Consider the following 15,400-nt stretch of genomic DNA (forward strand, 5'->3'; position numbering starts at 1 on the left):
ACTTTGTAAAAAGTACATACTGACAAAGGCTAATAAGCATACATCTAGAACGTTTCCTAGAAAAACTTTAAAAAGTCAATAATCTGGAGAGTTTTTGTAAGATGTTTCTTCCATCAACCAACGAAGAAACACATTGGTACTTTCCCATGATGACTGAGTGCTTCAGGATCTCTTGCACTTACATGTGCAGCAGAGTACTGCAATGGAAGCATGCTGGGCCCCTAACCCAGAGGTAGGCAGATTGAAACTATCCTTTGCTCTATGCATTTTTTTTTTAATTTAAGTAATCAAAACTGGGATTGATATTTTTGCTCTTTTATTTTTGCTTAAAGTACAATAACTTTTACCATTTTAATTTGTTTTAATAGTATATTGACAGTATAGTTTTCATTAAAAAATCCACTTAATTTTCTTTACCCTATTATTAAAAGGGTAATTGACAAAAACAAACTACATTGTCACCAGAAGAGCAATACAAAATGTACAAGTGATATATTAAAATCATCTTTCCAGCTTGAATTTCAATGATGCATTGGGGCAACGATTTTGTGAGAAACATCTTCACCCTTAAATAAAGATTTTCTTAATTCCTTACCTGTGTGCTAATTAGATATCACCTTGTTTTCACATTAAACAGACTTCCACATGAGAACGCAGCAAGGATGCAGTGGCGTTAATGTTTCCTGGTGTCAACCCGTATTATTTCAGTAGACATTGAAATGAGGATGCATCTTGCTGCCTTTCCAATGAAGCAAATTTAGTTTAGTAATAGGTGAAAAACCATCCCTACAAAGGTGTTAATCAGAGACTTGGCTTTGTGGACACTTTTCAGAGAACAAATTTGTTAGCATAAAAATAAAGCCAGAAAATTAAGAGCTGTTTAATCACTCAATTGGATTTTTTTGCCAGCATATTTCTTTTTCTCTGCAACCCACTGCTAAATTGTGCTTCCTAGCTGTTTTTATAAAATCACTGAATCAAATCTAACTCTGATTACATCAGAGAAGGCCAGGTTCCCTACACCATAATAGGGGGTTTGAAATTTTGACTTGTCTACTTAAAGATCACCAAAATCTGATAACAAGGTCAATTACGTCCCTGGGTGGGATTGAACCACCAACCTTTTGGTTTATAGCCGTACACACTAACTGATTGCGCCACAGAGACACTTTGCAAAAGTACATACTGACAAAGGCTAATAAGCATTCATCTAAAACGTTTCCTAGAAAAACTTTAAAAAGTCAATAATCTGGAGAGTTTTTGTAAGATGTTTCTTCCATCCACCAAAGAAGAAACACATTGGTACTTTCCCATGATGAGTGAGTGCTTCAGGATCTCTTGCACTTAAATGTGCAGCAGAGTACTGCAATGGAAGCATGCTGGGCCCATTACCCAGAGGTAGGCAGATTGAAACTATCCTCTGCTATATGCATTTTTTTTGTTAATTTAAGTAATCAAAACTGGGATTGATATTTTTGCTCTTTTATTTTTGCTTAAAGTACAATAACTTTTACCATTTTAATTTGTTTTAATAGTATATTGACAGTATAGTTTTCATTAAAAAATCCACTTAATTTTCTTTACCCTATTATTAAAAGGGTAATTGACAAAAACAAACTACATTTTCACCAGAAGAGCAATACAAAATGTACAAGTGATATATTAAAATCATCTTTCCAGCTTGAATTTCAATGATGCATTGGGGCAACGATTTTGTGAGAAACATTTTCACCCTTAAATAAAGATTTTCTTAATTCCTTACCTGTGTGCTAATTAGATATCACCTTGTTTTCACATTAAACAGACTTCCACATGAGAAAGCAGCAAGGATGCAGTGGCGTTAATGTTTCCTGGTGTCAACCTGTATTATTTCAGTAGACATTGAAATGAGGATGCATCTTGCTGCCTTTCCAATGAAGCAAGTTTAATTTAGTAATAGGTGAAAAACCATCCTTACAAAGGTGTTAATCAGAGACTTGGCTTTGTGGACACTTTTCAGAGAACAAATTTGTTAGCATAAAAATAAAGCCAGAAAATGAAGAGCTGTTCAATCACTCAATTGGATTTTTTTGCCAGCATATTTCTTTTTCTCTGCAACCCACTGCTAAATTGTGCTTCCTAGATGTTTTTATAAAATCACTGAATCAAATCTAACTCTGATTACATCAGAGAAGGCCAGGTACCCTACACCATAAGAGGGGGTTTGAAATTTTGACTTGTCTACTTAAAGATCACCAAAATCTGATAACAAGGTCAATTACGTCCCTCGGTGGGATTGAACCACCAACCTTTTGGTTAATAGCCATACACACTAACTGATTGCGCCACAGAGACACTTTTCAAAAGTACATACTGACAAAGGCTAATAAGCATTCATCTAAAACGTTTCCTAGAAAAACTTTAAAAAGTCAATAATCTGGAGAGTTTTTGTAAGATGTTTCTTCCATCAACCAATGAAGAAACACATTGGTACTTTCCCATGATGAGTGAGTGCTTCAGGATCTCTTGCACTTACATGTGCAGCAGAGTACTGCAATGGAAGCATGCTGGGCCCATTACCCAGAGGTAGGCAGATTGAAACTATCCTCTGCTATATGCATTTTTTTTGTTAATTTAAGTAATCAAAACTGGGATTGATATTTTTGCTCTTTTATTTTTACTTAAAGTACAATAACTTTTACCATTTTAATTTGTTTTAATAGTATATTGACAGTATAGTTTTCTTTAAAAAATCCACTTAATTTTCTTTACCCTATTATTAAAAGGGTAATTGACAAAAACAAACTGCATTGTCACCAGAAGAGCAATACAAAATGTACAAGTGATATATTAAAATCATCTTTCCAGCTTGAATTTCAATGATGCATTGGGGCAACGATTTTGTGAGAAACATCTTCACCCTTAAATAAAGATTTTCTTAATTCCTTACCTGTGTGCTAATTAGATATCACCTTGTTTTCACATTAAACAGACTTCTACATGAGAAAGCAGCAAGGATGCAGTGGCGTTAATGTTTCCTGGTGTCAACCTGTATTATTTCAGTAGACATTGAAATGAGGATGCATCTTGCTGCCTTTCCAATGGAGCAAGTTTAATTTAGTTATAGGTGAAAAAACCATCCCTACAAAGGTGTTAATCAGAGACTTGGCTTTGTGGACACTTTTTAGAGAACAAATTTGTTAGCATAAAAATAAAGGCAGAAAACGAAGAGCTGTTTAATCACTCAATTGGATTTTTCTACCAGCATATTTTTTTCTCTGCAACCCATTGCTAAATTGTGCTTCCTAGCTGTTTTTTATAAAATCACTGAATCAAATCTAACTCTGATTACATCAGAGAAGGCCAGGTACCCTACACCATAAGAGGGGGTTTGAAATTTTGACTTGTCTACTTAAATATCACCAAAACCTGATCACAAGGTCAATTATGTCCCTGGGTGGGATTGAACCACCAACCTTTTGGTTAGTAGCCAGACACACTAACCGATTGAGCCACAGAGACACTTTGCGAAAAGTACATACTGACAAAGGCTAATAAGCATTCATCTAGAACGTTTCCTAGAAAAACTTTAAAAAGTCAATAATCTGGAGAGTTTTTGTAAGAATTTTCTTAAATCAACCAACGAAGAAACACATTGGTACTTTCCCATGATGAGTGAGTGCTTCAGGATCTCTTGCACTTACATGTGCAGCAGAGTACTGCAATGGAAGCATGCTGGGCCCATTACCCAGAGGTAGGCCGATTGAAACTATCCTCTGCTATATGCATTTTTTTTGTTAAAGTAATCCAAAACTGGGATTGATATGTTAGCTATTTTATGTTTACTTAAAGTACAATGACTTTTACCATTTTAATTTGTTTTAATAGTATATTGACAGTATTTTTTTCTTTCAAAAATCCACTTAATTTTCTTTACCCTATTATTAAAATGGTAATTGACAAAAACAAACTACATTGTCACCAGAAGAGCAATACAAAATGTACAAGTGATATATTAAAATCATCTTTCCAGCTTGAATTTCAATGATGCATTGGGGCAACGATTTTGTGAGAAACATCTTCACCCTTAAATAAAGATTTTCTTAATTCCTTACCTGTGTGCTAATTAGATATCACCTTGTTTTCACATTAAACAGACTTCCACATGAGAAAGCAGCAAGGATGCATTGGCGTTAATGTTTCCTGGTGTCAACCTGTATTATTTCAGTAGACATTGAAATGAGGATGCATCTTGCTGCCTTTCCAATGAAGCAAGTTTAATTTAGTAATAGGTGAAAAACCATCCTTACAAAGGTGTTCATCAGAGACTTGGCTTTGTGGACACTTTTCAGAGAACAAATTTGTTAGCATAAAAATAAAGCCAGAAAATGAAGAGCTGTTTAATCACTCAATTGGATTTTTTTGCCAGCATATTTCTTTTTCTCTGCAACCCACTGCTAAATTGTGCTTCCTAGCTGTTTTTATAAAATCACTGAATCAAATCTAACTCTGATTACATCAGAGAAGGCCAGGTACCCTACACCATAAGAGGGGGTTTGAAATTTTGACTTGTCTACTTAAAGATCACCAAAATCTGATAACAAGGTCAATTACATCCCTGGGTGGGATTGAACCACCAACCTTTTGGTTAATAGCCATACACACTAACTGATTGCGCCACAGAGACACTTTGCAAAAGTACATACTGACAAAGGCTAATAAGCATTCATCTAAAACGTTTCCTAGAAAAACTTTAAAAAGTCAATAATCTGGAGAGTTTTTGTAAGATGTTTCTTCCATCAACCAACGAAGAAACACATTGGTACTTTCCCATGATGAGTGAGTGCTTCAGGATCTATTGCACTTACATGTGCAGCAGAGTACTGCAATGGAAGCATGCTGGGCCCATTACCCAGAGGTAGGCAGATTGAAACTATCCTCTGCTATATGCATTTTTTTTGTTAAAGTAATCAAAACTGGGATTGATATTTTTGCTCTTTTATTTTTACTTAAAGTACAATAACTTTTACCATTTTAATTTGTTTTAATAGTATATTGACAGTATAGTTTTCTTTAAAAAATCCACTTAATTTTCTTTACCCTATTATTAAAAGGGTAATTGACAAAAACAAACTACATTGTCACCAGAAGAGCAATACAAAATGTACAAGTGATATATTAAAATCATCTTTCCAGCTTGAATTTCAATGATGCATTGGGGCAACGATTTTGTGAGAAACATATTCACCCTTAAATATAGATTTTCTTAATTCCTTACCTGTGTGCTAATTAGATATCACCTTGTTTTCACATTAAACAGACTTCTACATGAGAAAGCAGCAAGGATGCAGTGGCGTTAATGTTTCCTGGTGTCAACCTGTATTATTTCAGTAGACATTGAAATGAGGATGCATCTTGCTGCCTTTCCAATGAAGCAAGTTTAATTTAGTTATAGGTGAAAAACCATCCCTACAAAGGTGTTAATCAGAGACTTGGCTTTGTGGACACTTTTTAGAGAACAAATTTGTTAGCATAAAAATAAAGGCAGAAAATGAAGAGCTGTTTAATCACTCAATTGGATTTTTCTACCAGCATATTTTTTTCTCTGCAACCCATTGCTAAATTGTGCTTCCTAGCTGTTTTTTATAAAATCACTGAATCAAATCTAACTCTGATTACATCAGAGAAGGCCAGGTACCCTACACCATAAGAGGAGTTTGAAATTTTGACTTGTCTACTTAAATATCACCAAAACCTGATCACAAGGTCAATTATGTCCCTGGGTGGGATTGAACCACCAACCTTTTGGGTAGTAGCCAGACACACTAACCGATTGCGCCACAGAGACACTTTGCAAAAAGTACATACTGACAAAGGCTAATAAGCATTCATCTAGAACGTTTCCTAGAAAAACTTTAAAAAGTCAATAATCTGGAGAGTTTTTGTAAGAATTTTCTTAAATCAACCAACGAAGAAACACATTGGTACTTTCCCATGATGAGTGAGTGCTTCAGGATCTCTTGCACTTACATGTGCAGCAGAGTACTGCAATGGAAGCATGCTGGGCCCATTACCCAGAGGTAGGCAGATTGAAACTATCCTCTGCTATATGCATTTTTATTGTTAAAGTAATCCAAAACTGGGATTGATATGTTAGCTATTTTATGTTTACTTAAAGTACAATGACTTTTACCATTTTAATTTGTTTTAATAGTATATTGACAGTATAGTTTTCTTTCAAAAATCCACTTAATTTTCTTTACCCTATTATTAAAATGGTAATTGACAAAAACAAACTACATTGTCACCAGAAGAGCAATACAAAATGTACAAGTGATATATTAAAATCATCTTTCCAGCTTGAATTTCAATGATGCATTGGGGCAACGATTTTGTGAGAAACATCTTCACCCTTAAATAAAGATTTTCTTAATTCCTTACCTGTGTGCTAATTAGATATCACCTTGTTTTCACATTAAACAGACTTCCACATGAGAAAGCAGCAAGGATGCATTGGCGTTAATGTTTCCTGGTGTCAACCTGTATTATTTCAGTAGACATTGAAATGAGGATGCATCTTGCTGCCTTTCCAATGAAGCAAGTTTAATTTAGTAATAGGTTAAAAACCATCCTTACAAAGGTGTTAATCAGAGACTTGGCTTTGTGGACACTTTTCAGAGAACAAATTTGTTAGCATAAAAATAAAGCCAGAAAATTAAGAGCTGTTGAATCACTCAATTAGATTTTTTTTGCCAGCATATTTCTTTTTCTCTGCAACCCACTGCTAAATTGTGCTTCCTAGCTGTTTTTATAAAATCACTGAATCAAATCTAACTCTGATTACATCAGAGAAGGCCAGGTACCCTACACCAGAACAGGGGGTTTGAAATTTTGACTTGTCTACTTAAAGATCACCAAAATCTGATAACAAGGTCAATTACGTCCCTGGTTGGGATTGAACCACCAACCTTTTGGTTAGTAGCCGGACACACTAACCGATTGCGCCACAGAAACACTTTGCAAAAAGTACATACTGACAAAGGATAATAAGCATACATCTAGAACGTTTCCTAGAAAAACTTTAAAAAGTCAATAATCTGGAGAGTTTTTGTAAGATGTTTCTTCCATCAACCAATGAAGAAACACATTGGTACTTTCCCATGATGAGTGAGTGCTTCAGGATCTCTTGCACTTACATGTGCAGCAGAGTACTGCAATGGAAGCATGCTGGGCCCATTACCCAGAGGTAGGCAGATTGAAACTATCCTCTGCTATATGCATTTTTTTTGTTAAAGTAATCAAAACTGGGATTGATATTTTTGCTCTTTTATTTTTACTTAAAGTACAATAACTTTTACCATTTTAATTTGTTTTAATAGTATATTGACAGTATAGTTTTCTTTAAAAAATCCACTTAATTTTCTTTACCCTATTATTAAAAGGGTAATTGACAAAAACAAACTGCATTGTCACCAGAAGAGCAATACAAAATGTACAAGTGATATATTAAAATCATCTTTCCAGCTTGAATTTCAATGATGCATTGGGGCAACGATTTTGTGAGAAACATCTTCACCCTTAAATAAAGATTTTCTTAATTCCTTACCTGTGTGCTAATTAGATATCACCTTGTTTTCACATTAAACAGACTTCTACATGAGAAAGCAGCAAGGATGCAGTGGCGTTAATGTTTCCTGGTGTCAACCTGTATTATTTCAGTAGACATTGAAATGAGGATGCATCTTGCTGCCTTTCCAATGGAGCAAGTTTAATTTAGTTATAGGTGAAAAAACCATCCCTACAAAGGTGTTAATCAGAGACTTGGCTTTGTGGACACTTTTTAGAGAACAAATTTGTTAGCATAAAAATAAAGGCAGAAAACGAAGAGCTGTTTAATCACTCAATTGGATTTTTCTACCAGCATATTTTTTTCTCTGCAACCCATTGCTAAATTGTGCTTCCTAGCTGTTTTTTATAAAATCACTGAATCAAATCTAACTCTGATTACATCAGAGAAGGCCAGGTACCCTACACCATAAGAGGGGGTTTGAAATTTTGACTTGTCTACTTAAATATCACCAAAACCTGATCACAAGGTCAATTATGTCCCTGGGTGGGATTGAACCACAAACCTTTTGGTTAGTAGCCAGACACACTAACCGATTGAGCCACAGAGACACTTTGCGAAAAGTACATACTGACAAAGGCTAATAAGCATTCATCTAGAACGTTTCCTAGAAAAACTTTAAAAAGTCAATAATCTGGAGAGTTTTTGTAAGATGTTTCTTCCATCAACCAATGAAGAAACACATTGGTACTTTCCCATGATGAGTGAGTGCTTCAGGATCTCTTGCACTTACATGTGCAGCAGAGTACTGCAATGGAAGCATGCTGGGCCCATTACCCAGAGGTAGGCAGATTGAAACTATCCTCTGCTATATGCATTTTTTTTGTTAATTTAAGTAATCAAAACTGGGATTGATATTTTTGCTCTTTTATTTTTACTTAAAGTACAATAACTTTTACCATTTTAATTTGTTTTAATAGTATATTGACAGTATAGTTTTCTTTAAAAAATCCACTTAATTTTCTTTACCCTATTATTAAAAGGGTAATTGACAAAAACAAACTGCATTGTCACCAGAAGAGCAATACAAAATGTACAAGTGATATATTAAAATCATCTTTCCAGCTTGAATTTCAATGATGCATTGGGGCAACGATTTTGTGAGAAACATCTTCACCCTTAAATAAAGATTTTCTTAATTCCTTACCTGTGTGCTAATTAGATATCACCTTGTTTTCACATTAAACAGACTTCTACATGAGAAAGCAGCAAGGATGCAGTGGCGTTAATGTTTCCTGGTGTCAACCTGTATTATTTCAGTAGACATTGAAATGAGGATGCATCTTGCTGCCTTTCCAATGGAGCAAGTTTAATTTAGTTATAGGTGAAAAAACCATCCCTACAAAGGTGTTAATCAGAGACTTGGCTTTGTGGACACTTTTTAGAGAACAAATTTGTTAGCATAAAAATAAAGGCAGAAAACGAAGAGCTGTTTAATCACTCAATTGGATTTTTCTACCAGCATATTTTTTTCTCTGCAACCCATTGCTAAATTGTGCTTCCTAGCTGTTTTTTATAAAATCACTGAATCAAATCTAACTCTGATTACATCAGAGAAGGCCAGGTACCCTACACCATAAGAGGGGGTTTGAAATTTTGACTTGTCTACTTAAATATCACCAAAACCTGATCACAAGGTCAATTATGTCCCTGGGTGGGATTGAACCACAAACCTTTTGGTTAGTAGCCAGACACACTAACCGATTGAGCCACAGAGACACTTTGCGAAAAGTACATACTGACAAAGGCTAATAAGCATTCATCTAGAACGTTTCCTAGAAAAACTTTAAAAAGTCAATAATCTGGAGAGTTTTTGTAAGAATTTTCTTAAATCAACCAACGAAGAAACACATTGGTACTTTCCCATGATGAGTGAGTGCTTCAGGATCTCTTGCACTTACATGTGCAGCAGAGTACTGCAATGGAAGCATGCTGGGCCCATTACCCAGAGGTAGGCCGATTGAAACTATCCTCTGCTATATGCATTTTTTTTGTTAAAGTAATCCAAAACTGGGATTGATATGTTAGCTATTTTATGTTTACTTAAAGTACAATGACTTTTACCATTTTAATTTGTTTTAATAGTATATTGACAGTATTTTTTTCTTTCAAAAATCCACTTAATTTTCTTTACCCTATTATTAAAATGGTAATTGACAAAAACAAACTACATTGTCACCAGAAGAGCAATACAAAATGTACAAGTGATATATTAAAATCATCTTTCCAGCTTGAATTTCAATGATGCATTGGGGCAACGATTTTGTGAGAAACATCTTCACCCTTAAATAAAGATTTTCTTAATTCCTTACCTGTGTGCTAATTAGATATCACCTTGTTTTCACATTAAACAGACTTCCACATGAGAAAGCAGCAAGGATGCATTGGCGTTAATGTTTCCTGGTGTCAACCTGTATTATTTCAGTAGACATTGAAATGAGGATGCATCTTGCTGCCTTTCCAATGAAGCAAGTTTAATTTAGTAATAGGTGAAAAACCATCCTTACAAAGGTGTTCATCAGAGACTTGGCTTTGTGGACACTTTTCAGAGAACAAATTTGTTAGCATAAAAATAAAGCCAGAAAATGAAGAGCTGTTTAATAACTCAATTGGATTTTTTTGCCAGCATATTTCTTTTTCTCTGCAACCCACTGCTAAATTGTGCTTCCTAGCTGTTTTTATAAAATCACTGAATCAAATCTAACTCTGATTACATCAGAGAAGGCCAGGTACCCTACACCATAAGAGGGGGTTTGAAATTTTGACTTGTCTACTTAAAGATCACCAAAATCTGATAACAAGGTCAATTACGTCCCTGGGTGGGATTGAACCACCAACCTTTTGGTTAATAGCCATACACACTAACTGATTGCGCCACAGAGACACTTTGCAAAAGTACATACTGACAAAGGCTAATAAGCATTCATCTAAAACGTTTCCTAGAAAAACTTTAAAAAGTCAATAATCTGGAGAGTTTTTGTAAGATGTTTCTTCCATCAACCAACGAAGAAACACATTGGTACTTTCCCATGATGAGTGAGTGCTTCAGGATCTCTTGCACTTACATGTGCAGCAGAGTACTGCAATGGAAGCATGCTGGGCCCATTACCCAGAGGTAGGCAGATTGAAACTATCCTCTGCTATATGCATTTTTTTTGTTAAAGTAATCAAAACTGGGATTGATATTTTTGCTCTTTTATTTTTACTTAAAGTACAATAACTTTTACCATTTTAATTTGTTTTAATAGTATATTGACAGTATAGTTTTCTTTAAAAAAATCCACTTAATTTTCTTTACCCTATTATTAAAAGGGTAATTGACAAAAACAAACTACATTGTCACCAGAAGAGCAATACAAAATGTACAAGTGATATATTAAAATCATCTTTCCAGCTTGAATTTCAATGATGCATTGGGGCAACGATTTTGTGAGAAACATCTTCACCCTTAAATATAGATTTTCTTAATTCCTTACCTGTGTGCTAATTAGATATCACCTTGTTTTCACATTAAACAGACTTCTACATGAGAAAGCAGCAAGGATGCAGTGGCGTTAATGTTTCCTGGTGTCAACCTGTATTATTTCAGTAGACATTGAAATGAGGATGCATCTTGCTGCCTTTCCAATGAAGCAAGTTTAATTTAGTAATAGGTGAAAAACCATCCCTACAAATGTGTTAATCAGAGACTTGGCTTTGTGGACACTTTTCAGAGAACAAATTTGTTAGCATAAAAATAAAGGCAGAAAATGAAGAGCTGTTTAATCACTCAATTGGATTTTTTTTGCCAGCATATTTCTTTTTCTCTGCAACCCACTGCTAAATTGTGCTTCCTAGCTGTTTTTATAAAATCAATTAATCAAATCTAACTCTGATTACATCAGAGAAGGCCAGGTACCCTACACCATAACAAGGGGTTTGAAATTTTGACTTGTCTACTTAAAGATCACCAAAATCTGATAACAAGGTCAATTACGTCCCTGGGTGGGATTGAACCACCAACCTTTTGGTTAGTAGTCGGACACACTAACCGATTGCGACACAGAGACACTTTGCAAAAAGTTCATACTGACAAAGGCTAATAAGCATTCATCTAAAACGTTTCCTAGAAAAACTTTAAAAAGTTAATAATCTGGAGAGTTTTTGTAAGATGTTTCTTCCATCCACCAACGAAGAAACACATTGGTACTTTCCCATGATGAGTGAGTGCTTCAGGATCTCTTGCACTTACATGTGCAGCAGAGTACTGCAATGGAAGCATGCTGGGCCCATAACCCAGAGGTAGGCAGATTAAAACTATCCTCTGCTATATGCATTTTTTTTGTTAATTAAAGTAATCCAAAACTGGGATTGATATTTTTGCTCTTTTATTTTTCATTAAAGTACAATAACTTTTACCATTTTAATTTGTTTTAATAGCATATTGAAAGTATTGTTTTCTTTTAAAAATCCATTAATTTTCTTTACCCTATTATTAAAATGGTAATTGACAAAAACAAACTACATTGTCACCAGAAGAGCAATACAAAATGTACAAGTGATATATTAAAATCATCTTTCCAGCTTGAATTTCAATGATGCATTGGGGCAACGATTTTGTGAGAAACATTTTCACCCTTAAATAAAGATTTTCTTAATTCCTTACCTGTGTGCTAATTAGATATCACCTTGTTTTCACATTAAACAGACTTCTACATGAGAAAGCAGCAAGGATACAGTGGCGTTAATGTTTCCTGGTGTCAACCTGTATTATTTCAGTAGACATTAAAATGAGGATGCATCTTGCTGCCTTTCCAATGAAGCAAGTTTAATTTAGTAATAGGTGAAAAACCGTCCTTACAAAGGTGTTAATCAGAGACTTGGCTTTGTGGACACTTTTCAGAGAACAAATTTGTTAGCATAAAAATAAAGCCAGAAAATGAAGAGCTGTTTAATCACTCAATTGGATTTTTTTGCCAGCATATTTCTTTTTCTCTGCAACCCACTGCTAAATTGTGCTTCCTAGCTGTTTTTATAAAATCACTGAATCAAATCTAACTCTGATTACATCAGAGAAGGCCAGGTACCCTACACCATAAGAGGGGGATTTGAAATTTTGACTTGTCTACTTAAAGATCACCAAAATCTGATAACAAGGTCAATTACGTCCCTGGGTGGGATTGAACCACCAACCTTTTGGTTAACAGCCGTGCACACTAACTGATTGCGCCACAAAGACATTTTGCAAAAGTATATACTGACAAAGGCTAATAAGCATTCATCTAAAATGTTTCCTAGAAAAACTTTAAAAAGTCAATAATCTGTAGAGTTTTTGTAAGATGTTTCTTCCATCAACCAACGAAGAAACACATTGGTATTTTCCCATGATGAGTGAGTGCTTCAGTATCTCTTGCACTTACATGTGCAGCAGAGTACAGCAATGGAAGCATGCTGGGCCCATAACCCAGCGGTAGGCAGATTGAAACTATCCTCTGCTATATGCATTTTTTTTTGTTAATTAAAGTAATCCAAAACTGGGATTGATATTTTGGCTCTTTTATTTTTACTTAAAGTACAATAACTTTTACCATTTTAATTTGTTTTAATAGTATATTGACAGTATAGTTTTCTTTCAAAAATCCACTTAATTTTCTTTACCCTATTATTAAAATGGTAATTGACAAAAACAAACTACATTGTCACCAGAAGAGCAATACAAAATGTACAAGTGATATATTAAAATCATCTTTCCAGCTTGAATTTCAATGATGCATTGGGGCAACGATTTTGTGAGAAACATCTTCACCCTTAAATAAAGATTTTCTTAATTCCTTACCTGTGTGCTAATTAGATATCACCTTGTTTTCACATTAAACAGACTTCCACATGAGAAAGCAGCAAGGATACAGTGGCGTTAATGTTTCCTGGTGTCAACCTGTATTATTTCAGTAGACATTGAAATGAGGATGCATCTTGCTGCCTTTCCAATGAAGCAAGTTTAATTTAGTAATAGGTGAAAAACCATCCCTACAAAGGTGTTAATCAGAGACTTGGCTTTGTGGACACTTTTCAAAGAACAAATTTGTTAGCATAAAAATAAAGCCAGAAAATGAAGAGCTGTTTAATCACTCAATTGGATTTTTTTTGCCAGCATATTTCTTTTTCTCTGCAACCCACTGCTAAATTGTGCTTCCTAGCTGTTTTTATAAAATCACTGAATCAAATCTAACTCTGATTACATCAGAGAAGGCCAGGTACCCTACACCATAACAGGGGGTTTGAAATTTTGACTTGTCTACTTAAAGATCACCAAAATCTGATAACAAGGTCAGTTACGTCCCTGGTTGGGATTGAACCACCAACCATTTGGTTAGTAGCCGGACACACTAACCGATTGCGCCACAGAGACTTTTTGCAAAAAGTACATACTTACAAAGTCTAATAAGCATACATCTAGAACGTTTCCTAGAAAAACTTTAAAAAGTCAATAATCTGGAGAGTTTTTGTAAGATGTTTCTTCCATCAACCAATGAAGAAACACATTGGTACTTTCCCTTGATGAGTGAGTGCTTCAGGATCTCTTGCACTTACATGTGCAGCAGAGTACTGCAATGGAAGCATGCTGGGCCCCTAACCCAGAGGTAGGCAGATTGAAACTATCCTTTGCTATATGCATTTTTTTTTGTTAATTTAAGTAATCAAAACTGGGATTGATATTTTTGCTCTTTTATTTTTACTTAAAGTACAATAACTTTTACCATTTTAATTTGTTTTAATAGTATATTGACAGTATAGTTTTCTTTAAAAAATCCACTTAATTTTCTTTACCCTATTATTAAAAGGGTAATTGACAAAAACAAACTACATTGTCACCAGAAGAGCAATACAAAATGTACAAGTGATATATTAAAATCATCTTTCCAGCTTGAATTTCAATGATGCATTGGGGCAACGATTTTGTGAGAAACATCTTCACCCTTAAATAAAGATTTTCTTAATTCCTTACCTGTGTGCTAATTAGATATCACCTTGTTTTCACATTAAACAGACTTCTACATGAGAAAGCAGCAAGGATGCAGTGGCGTTAATGTTTCCTGGTGTCAACCTGTATTATTTCAGTAGACATTGAAATGAGGATGCATCTTGCTGCCTTTCCAATGAAGCAAGTTTAATTTAGTAATAGGTGAAAAACCATCCTTACAAAGGTGTTCATCAGAGACTTGGCTTTGTGGACACTTTTCAGAGAACAAATTTGTTAGCATAAAAATAAAGCCAGAAAATGAAGAGCTGTTTAATCACTCAATTGGATTTTTTTGCCAGCATATTTCTTTTTCTCTGCAACCCACTGCTAAATTGTGCTTCCTAGCTGTTTTTATAAAATCACTGAATCAAATCTAACTCTGATTACATCAGAGAAGGCCAGGTACCCTACACCATAAGAGGGGATTTGAAATTTTGACTTGTCTACTTAAAGATCACCAAAATCTGATAACAAGGTCAATTACGTCCCTGGGTGGGATTGAACCACCAACCTTTTGGTTTATAGCCGTACACACTAACTGATTGCGCCACAGAGACACTTTGCAAAAGTACATACTGACAAAGGCTAATAAGCATTCATCTAAAACGTTTCCTAGAAAAACTTTAAAAAGTCAATAATCTGGAGAGTTTTTGTAAGATGTTTCTTCCATCCACCAACGAAGAAACACATTGGTACTTTCCCATGATGAGTGAGTTCTTCAGGATCTCTTGCACTTACATGTGCAGCAGAGTACTGCAATGGAAGCATGCTGGGCCCATAACCCAGAGGTAGGC

General features: G+C 34.9%; 2 non-coding genes across 2 annotated transcripts; both read right to left on the reverse strand.

Moving 5' to 3' along the window:
* Positions 1-3,427: 3,427 nt before the first annotated feature.
* TRNAS-ACU (transfer RNA serine (anticodon ACU)) lies at positions 3,428-3,501 on the reverse strand. Its single transcript has one exon. It is a non-coding gene; the product is annotated as a tRNA-Ser (tRNA).
* Positions 3,502-5,753: 2,252 nt separating this feature from the next.
* Positions 5,754-5,827, reverse strand: TRNAS-ACU (transfer RNA serine (anticodon ACU)). The gene has a single exon. It is a non-coding gene; the product is annotated as a tRNA-Ser (tRNA).
* Positions 5,828-15,400: the final 9,573 nt, after the last annotated feature.

Source organism: Pseudophryne corroboree (assembly GCF_028390025.1).
Source record: "Pseudophryne corroboree isolate aPseCor3 chromosome 7 unlocalized genomic scaffold, aPseCor3.hap2 SUPER_7_unloc_4, whole genome shotgun sequence".
In the NCBI taxonomy this organism is placed as follows: Eukaryota; Metazoa; Chordata; class Amphibia; order Anura; family Myobatrachidae; genus Pseudophryne; species Pseudophryne corroboree.